This window comes from Euphorbia lathyris, chromosome 1 (assembly GCF_963576675.1).
Source record: "Euphorbia lathyris chromosome 1, ddEupLath1.1, whole genome shotgun sequence".
Lineage (NCBI taxonomy): Eukaryota > Viridiplantae > Streptophyta > Magnoliopsida > Malpighiales > Euphorbiaceae > Euphorbia > Euphorbia lathyris.
Window position 1 is genome coordinate 102,874,351 of NC_088910.1, and position 9,587 is coordinate 102,883,937.

Consider the following 9,587-nt stretch of genomic DNA (forward strand, 5'->3'; position numbering starts at 1 on the left):
AATGTTCCAAGTCCTAATTGTCACGTTATGAAATTACGGTTCAAATGAAGCTATTGATTATGCTTCTATGTGAATTTCAGATTTTACTTGATTATGATGATTTAAGGCTTAATTTGGTTGATTTACATATATACATATATGTTTTTGGTTTCAATATATATCTATATTGAACAAAATAAATTTGATGATTTCTTACGAATTGTTTATTGAGAAATCTGTTGCGGTTATTGTTATTATTATTTTGGATTGAAATCCAAATGTGATTTTTATGATACAAAATGACTAATTGAAGCCAAATGATTTTTGGTTATTAAATAGTTTGGAATTTGATTGTGAAATGATATTTGAGCACGTTATGATTTTATGATTTTATATCCATCGAGAGTTATCCGGATCGGTGGTTTTATATTTGAAGACCATGTTCAGTGAGGGACATGACCTGTGTACACAGTCTGAACACCTATTGGGCATGACAGCGAAGTGTTGGGTAAGACCATATGGGATAGGCAATGTTAAGAGACGTCTCGACTATATATGTGGTTATGGATTGATACTTAAGGGGAGAAACTCGAGGATGGATACAATGTTTTAAGTTCATTTGGATTATGTTTTCGGCTATGATTGATTTTGATATAAGGTTTTACGTTTGATTAATTACGAGTTGGTTTGATAAAACACTGGTTTTGAACTCAAAAATGGATACAAGATTATATATTTTTATGGTTTTGGTTTACTACTTTGACTATATTATGAACTTACGTTTTGAGTATATTTTATAAGGTTTGGATTAAACCCCTTTATAAATGTATATATGTAGCTATGTTAAATAAAGTTGGTTTTTATAGCTGATAGTTTCTTACTGAGATTTTTGTCTCACGTTTTTAAATGTTTTAATGTTTTTAGGTGAGAAAGTACAGGATATAGAGAAGGTTACGACCAATTAGGCGAGGCTTGGCTGCTTATTGTTAGAATTATGATTAGAATTTTGGTATTGCAATTGTAATATAAGGATATTGGGTTAAATTGGAGACTCCTACGTATTGATTATGATCTTTCTATTTCACGTCCGATGCCGATTGAGGTCGTTTAGGGTCGGATGTGACACTAATAGTAGAAGTCTCATTTTGAAATTGCCTACAACAAATTAGGAATTATGATGAAGAATTTTGTATCAAAATACCGATACTCATATGTATATTTTTCGATAATTAGTAATTGAAATACAAAATGTCCCTCAACTTACCACAGTCAATAGATTGAGGTTTATTGATATTTTACATGTGGGATTAAAAACATGCCATGTTAAGGTTGTAAAAATAATAAAATATATAAAAAAAAATGGAATGATGAATCTACACATTATTCTGTCTAATCAGAGTATATTATCTTTAAATTGATATTTAAACATAAAAATGAAGAATATATAAATTATGGTTGACATATATATATTAAAAAAAAAAAGATAGTAGAGAGATGGGATAAGAGAGAAAGATATGTTATATGTAAATGGCAAAAGCTAACGGACGCTCCCGGAACGTTTGATAAGAAATATATTTTATTATTTTTTATATAATATATATTAAGTGGTTTGACCCAAATTAATTAATTAAAGACAAAAGCTTAAATAATTGTGTTAGATATATATTGTATTTATGGTAATTATTCTATATTTGTGCTAAATTAATTAAATTAATTCCCCTACTTGATTTTTTAATTTTTGAAAGCAAAATGCTTGATTTGAATGTCCCCCCATCCAATGAAAACATAGTTGCGTTCATGGGGAAGATCCGAATTTGAAAAATTCATTACAAACTTCAATTCCAGTGCAACCTCCAAATAATGTAGAAGAAACTCATGATCGAATTTTTGGATTATTATTTACACAATCTCCAATTCTTCACTAATTTTCTTTAATTTGAATACTTGGTTTTCTAATTTTTTAGAGTACAAGTGCATGATTTGAATGATAACTAAATTAATTAAAGAAGAAAAAAAAAAGAACTCTTAGAGAAAAGTAAACGTTAGATTTGTAGAGAGAGAGAGAGACAAGAAGAAGAAAAAGAAGTGGTATAAATGACAGCTAAATTACCATTAAATAGACTACCCAATTACAATCATATTTAATGCATAGAGTTTGACTAATTACAATGCAAATCATTTAATATATGTTATATAAAAAATAATAAAATATATTTCTTATCTAGCGTCCCGGGACGCCCGTTAGCGGGTTCGTAAAATTTAAGTAAAACAATGTATTGCACTTCTATTACTAATTTAATCGTGGACTAGTAAAAAATGATTAAGTTTTTTCTTCAAAAAAAAAAGAAAAAGATTAAGTTTTCTTAAAAATTAATTTGAGTTAAATTAATTTCTCAGATCAACTTAAAGAGTGAATTTGACCTTTTTATTCCAATTTAAATACTTAAAAAATTGTCAAATAAGTTAATTTGTCAAATATTTTTAACTTTAAAACCAAATTAATAACAAAATTTCCATTTAGACTAAACCCATTTGTCTTTACCATTAATTGGTTTCGCATGAAAGGATTCTACAATTCTACAACTTATAGAAGATTGTATAGGACGCTATATAAAAAAGAAAACTATAAAACGGCAGCGTTAAGAAAAATTGACAATGAGTAGAGTCCGCATAAACGACAAGTAGTTTTAAAAGAAGAAAAAGGAAAGTGTTATTAGCCCTTGATTTCATCACCAACCGTTCATCATAAAACGGCGGGAAATGGTCTAAATTAAAATCTGCAGCCCCTAAAAATTCATTCATACTCACGAGCGCGCGCAAACACTACACCCTCTCTCTCCTGTTCGTGTTCGTCTTCCTCTTTCAAAATTCAAACTCTCGTTTCTTAGTAATTAAAGCGCTCTCAAAAATGCAGAGAGGCGATCCTTTTGCTTCAATAGAAGAACTCTGTCATATTTCTTCCTCTCAACAAGAACATTTGCGTCTCTGCCAGTTCGCAGGTGAACCAGAGGATGAATCCCTTTCCGAGGACGAGTCCGGAGGTATCGCCGTTGCTTCTACCGGAATCGTCATGCTTTCCGTTCCGGATTCTCCTGAAAAGGAGGAAAATGGCGCTAGTACGTCCAGGGATAATGACGTTTTTCATACCCCACCGGAAGAGTCCTCTCTGGCTATCTCTGAGGAGCAGCAGCAGCATAAGAATGTTTCCGTCGATGTTCGAGACGATCGGACGGTCGAGGTGGTTGCAGACAATGGAAATTCTTCAGCCGTTGATGGTAATTCTATGGATGATGCGAGAGCAGTAGATTTGGGGATGGATACGGATCTAGGGTTTTCTGCAGAGATGGAGGTAACCGAGAGGATTGAGATCGATTCAGGCTCACTATCATCCCCTGGTGTAAATCAACTTGATGATAACAACAAGGTAATTCATTCTGAATCTATCAATTTTAGGATTAAAGAGGGAGAAGTAAATGTGAGTGATGGTTTTGGCGAAACTCCAACCAAAAAATTGAAAATTGTGAACAAAAATTTGGGTTGGAACACTCCAGAACCTTGTTTAGGCTCTGAAGCTGCGCAAACATTAGAAAGAGTAGCCAAATCTATTGAGAAATTCAAATCTCCATCTATAAATTCAAAAAAATCTGATGAATATGTGACGATGGAGAGTTCAAGAGAAACCTCTAGCACTAAAACATCGATTTTCTTACACACTGCTAAAAAGTTGAGCTTCGAGGGCGCAAGTCCACGCAACTGCTTAAATTCACTTCAAAATCACCAAAATGAAAACATTAATGGCGTGGATAAGGAATGTCAGGGAGATGGATCTGCAAAGAGAAAGCTAAAATTTCATTCTGAGACATTCGAATCACGAATGCAAGAGAATGAAGCAGTTTCAGCGGTTAATGAAGAAAGAGTAGGAGATGGAACTGAAGAAATTGAAGAAGAATCTGAAATGGAGGACAATGAAGCAGTTTCAGCAGTTAATATAGATAGAGTCCAATGCGAAACCGAAACCGAAACCAAAGAGATTGAAGATGATAAATCCAATAGATTATGCAACACAAATGAGACATCATCTGGTGCAAATTCTCATGAAAGACGGAAAAACAAGGCTACGAAGAGCATCGATGATATCGACAAGTTCAGATATATCCGTCCTACTGGTGAGAATTCATCTAGAAATCATAAAGATTCCGGAGTAAAGCGTGCACTGCCAGTTTCATTGTTGGGAAACAATAGCAATGCACAAGGAGAAATAGTACCAAATGGTGTATTAAGCACAAGTGACAATAAGAAGAAGATGACAGTATTAGATGTGCTAAGAGAGCTTGCTAAGGAGTATACTTCTGATCCTAGTCTTGCAAAATTGAGTGCCTTAGAGGCTGCAAAGAAGGGTGGCATGACTTTTCCTTAGATCTTTGGGGTGAATTGAATGGAAGATGATAAAGAGGAAGTTAGTATCAGGAGGTCAAAAGCTGAATCAAGCAATTTGTTACATCGGCTCAATCTAACTCGTTCTTTAGCCCGGTGAAGTTATTTTCTTCGATGGTAAATACACTGCGAATAAAACTGCCTATCAAGAGCACAATTTGCTAAAGTTGTATATAGATTATAGTGGATCGGTTGTAATGCACTCCACAGTGGAAAGGAAATGAATACTACTTCATCGAAAAATGATTGGGGTAAAGAATAAAGTTGTGCAATACTGGTATCTTATTGTTTCAACATCTGGGTTTGAAATGAATCAATTTGTTTCAACATCTGGGTTTGAAATGAATCAATCCTTAGACAAAAGGCTTTGGATAGTTGGCTGAAAAGCTTATACTCTGGTAGATTACTAAGGCTGGTAGTGAAAGGAAAGAAGACACGGTGAAAGGTGTTTTCTCTCTCTTTCCCCTTGTTTATTCTCCTAAAAGGTCAAGCCAATTTAACATTTTATCATGTTCATTTGTGAAAATTAAGTTCATATACTCTATTTTAACATTGGTTCCTTATAAATTTCAATATGGCAAAATTAAGTTCATATACTTTTTTTATTGAGTAATTTCATCAGCCATGCAATAAACACTTTTATAAGCTAATGTAAAGCATCTTCGAGAAATTCATTTATTAAGCACTTAAACTAAATTTTGAGAAGTTTGTAACAAAGTCCAACTTCTAAAACCTCTTAGTCCATTTTCAAATCATTAAGAGTTTCTTTTTTATTATTATTGAATAGTTGAAGATAACATGTATTTTAATGTTTTTAAGTGATTAAAAGTCAAATTATTTATATTATTTTTAGAAAACGAATTAATAACGAAAAGTAAAGTATGCGAGTTGAATGTCATCCAATCAAATTAATGTTATCTGCTGAATGTCAAATTTAAATAAGTGCACAGCCAATTTTAATTATTTTTTCCTATTACGGAGGATGGTCATCTAAGGTGTTATCTCATTTGCTTATTAAATAATGGTACTTGCTATATATGAGCAAAATTTTCAACAGACAAGACCTTCCTAATAAATTAAGGTGATGGGTCATTTTCTTATTTAGAAAGTGATATTAATAGTTGAACTTTGTAAATTAAAAAAGTTTCTAGACCCCATTAGCAAGCATTAGCATAGGTGCTTATCCCATTTCTTTTCATATATATATATATTGAGGTTTGTCAACATGGATAATTGTTTCAGCTGTCCCACACTAGGGAAAATTATGTGAATTAGTTTGGATTTAGGTATGTATCATACCATCCCTCAAAATCAAAAGTATTGAAAGGATATTATCCCATGTGCTTGATTTGAATTGTTCAACAAGATTATCTCATCAATGTTTCCATTTACCTATTTACTTGCCCAAATATCTGCCTTTAGGATATTGTTTGAGTATGAAGAGCTATTAATGGTTTCACTTTTTCAAACAGGTGCCCACATTTATGTTACTCTCATGCCATTAAATGCTTAAAAAGTTGGGAGAGGCACTAGACCGCTTTAAACAAGTTTGTAAAATCAATAAATTACTGGAGCAAATTTGGAGACTGACGAGACAACTCCACTTTGATCTCTTTCGGAATAAATTGAAATGAAGTTGGAGACTTTCTACTATATATCAAACAGAGTCATTATAGTAAATATGTGAAATATTGTATTAAACTAATATTCATGCTAAGGAAGCCAATTAGCCTACGTCCGGGGTTGTTCCGCAATGAATCATCTTAAACAAGCTTACAAACATTGATTGTTGACCTTTGTTTCATTCGTTTTCAGATGATAGGCTGATGACATATTCAAGACTATTCTCTGCATTTTGAATAAGACCAGAAATTACTCATAAATATGGGTCTCAGTCACTTATAATTGCATGTGGGATACCGTGTAGACACACTACCCACTTGACAAAGATGTCACCTATAAATTTAGCTAAATAATAATGTTAAGGAGGTTGAAGTGAGCATACTTACTCAATTTGTCCATCATGACCAGAATTGCATCGAAGCTTGGTGATAAAATCCATTGACACCTCTTTCCAAACCATATTTGGAATGTTGAAAGGTTGTAAAATCTTGCCAGTGCTAATGTCGAAGCTTTGAAATGTTGACAAACATCACAATTTCTAACAAATTCATGGATCACTTTACTCATTCCCACATAGTAACTATTAGGTCTTAATCTATTTCTGTAGAGCAGTATCTTTTGCTTGAGTTGAAACTCGGGGTGCAATTCTGGATCGGTTTGTAATTCAATTTTGATTTTGCGTCATTGCCCGTCCTCCTTCGCTCCTTTAACCAATTGGGCATTTTCCTACTGTGGATATGAAGTAACTATTGGTAGAGAGATTCCATTCTTCTCCTCTCCTCGAAAGAGCATCTGCTTCCATGTTTAGTTTGCCCGGGTAAAAATTTCAAATCGGTACCCTAAAAGTTTTCTCAACCAATTTTGTTTTCACAAGTGGTGATGCGTTGATTGAGAAAGTGTTTTAAACTCCTCTAATCTATACAAACCTTGAACTTTCTACTTTGCAAATATGTCCGTCAGTGTAGATTAGACAAAGCTAAACCCATAATTTCTTTTATCATATATTGATTTAGCTACGTTCCGATCTGCTAGGGCTTTCCTAAAGAAGGCGATATGGTTGGAATTTGCATGAGAAAAGCTCTAACTCCCTTTCGTGATGCATCACATTATATATCAAAGATTTCCTCGAAATTGGGCAAAGCCAAAACCAGGGATGTCGCGAGTGCAGGCTTTAATGGCTCAAAAACTTCCTACGTTGATCCGTCCATATAAACACATCCTTTCTTTATCAACTCAATAAAGGGTTTAGCAATTTTATCGTAATTAGCAATGAATTCCTGATAATAGTCATTAAGTTTGAGAAATCCCTTCATGCCCTTCACAAAATTAGGTATAAAGCACAAAATTACTGCTTTTATCTTCACAAAATCTATAGAAACTCCATCGCTTGAAATAATATGGCGAGGTACTCCACTGATTATCCCCCAAATTGACACTTCTTGAAATTGGCCATGAATTGATGTTCTTTCAGTATCCCCAAAACAACTTCCACATGTTTCAAATGGGTAGCCTAACTTCCACTAAATATCATAAAAAAAATACAAAGGATGAACTTTCATAGGCAAGGTCTAAAAAATCTCATCCATTGCGACTTGAAACATTGTTGGCATGTTTTCTAATATGAATGGCATCACCAATACTTGCCCATCATATGTCCGAAAAGCTATCTTTTCTATGTCTTATTACTTTATGGGAATTTGGTGGTATCCAGATTTGAAATCCACCTTTGAGAAATAATGTGACACATATAGTTCATCAACAACATGAATCAGGTACTTATATGATATTGTCACCTTATTCAATGCACGATAATCAAGACATCATTCAAAGATTTGTCTACTTCTTCACCAATAAGATTGGAATGGAATAGGCACTGTAACTATTCCATATAATTATATTTTTTTTAGCATATTTGTCACTTGCTTTTGAATCTCGTCTTTATGATGATGAGGATAATGGTAAGGTCCGACAAAAATAGGTCCACTTCTAGGAATCTATGTGATGGTATGAGTAAATTTTCTAATAGCGACAACCCTCTAGGTTCCCTAAAACAACCTCAAATTTAATTAGTACCCCGTCTAATTGCTCTTATTGCTTTATAGTAAGTTTATGGCTGCTCCCCTAAGTATTTTGCTTACTGACTATCATCTCCACCTCTCCATCTTCCGGTAAACAATGTAGAAAATATATCATCTCATTAACCTTCATCAAGTCCCGTGTCAATTCGACTAAATGTCATTCCTGCAAGTTTTATTCTCCTCAACTTCCAGTTATGACATACCTCGCCAATAATTCCTAACCATTTTATTCCCAAAATTAAATACATCTTCTCAATATAAAAAAAAAATTGTGTTATAATTTGACATTTGAACGAGAACATTGTCAATTTGATAATCAGACAATGCTCCACGATCTTCACTTTATACCCATCCCTCAACCGAATTGTAACCTCCCTTCTATTTTTTTTGTCTACAACCCCAATTATTGAACCAATGTCCTTGAAACAAAATTACGGGGTAGCTCCACTGTTTACCAAGATCGAAATTGGAATGCCCTAAATATCGCCAATAACCTTGGAGATCTTAAGTTCATCATCATTGCATTCCACCATCCCATCCCATTCCACTCCAAAACTTAACATTCCTCCGGCTCTCGCTGGTTCTACTTTCTTGCGTGAATTAACACCTTCAAACAACATAATTTCTCCATCAACGATAACTTCTTCATCATCTACCAATAAGAGTATACATAGTCTTCATTCCGTATAACAATGTTGTGGAGTACATGGTTGCACACAACAGAAACAAAGTCCTTTCCATTTTCGATCATCCCATTCTTTTTTGGATGATGCGTTTAGTTCCTCTATTCCGCATGTTAGAGTTATGCATGTTGGATTTTTTTACGTCTAAAAAATGGTGCGGAATAAAATATTTTCAACAGAAAACTAATCCATAGTATCTCATGCATCAAGTAATGGCAAGAAAAATACCTTTCACTGAAGAATGGATTATAGAAGCTTCTGAACAGAAATTAAAAGTCACAAATGGTAATTTCCTCTACCCTCACACACCCGAAAGTCTCCTGGTTGGCTGATTATGTGCTAGCACTCCTTGAATTCCCCATTGCAATTCGGCCACCAAGTCTTGCTTCAAGGAGGGGATGATTAAGGCTTGTTCTTTTCTCCCAGAGAAAAATGCCAATATATGAGGTTAGGTTAGAAAATAAAACGTATTATTTTGTTTTTATATTTTAGATTAGAATTAAAACCATTTTAATTCCATTTTATTTATTTTAACCAATTAGAAAATTAATCTAATTAATTTTCTAATCATTAAAAAACAAAATAAAAACCTATTATATGTACGGTGGGGTGACACACACTACAAGAAAGAGATGCAGAGTTTTTTCAAATTCAACCTCTGATTTCCTAATCGAACTGTATCTATTTTTTTAATTAATTTAATTAGATATTTATCCTTACCTTAAATCAAAGATAAGGATAAATCAAGCATTTATTCTTTTCCTTTAAGGAAAAGATAATGTTTATATTT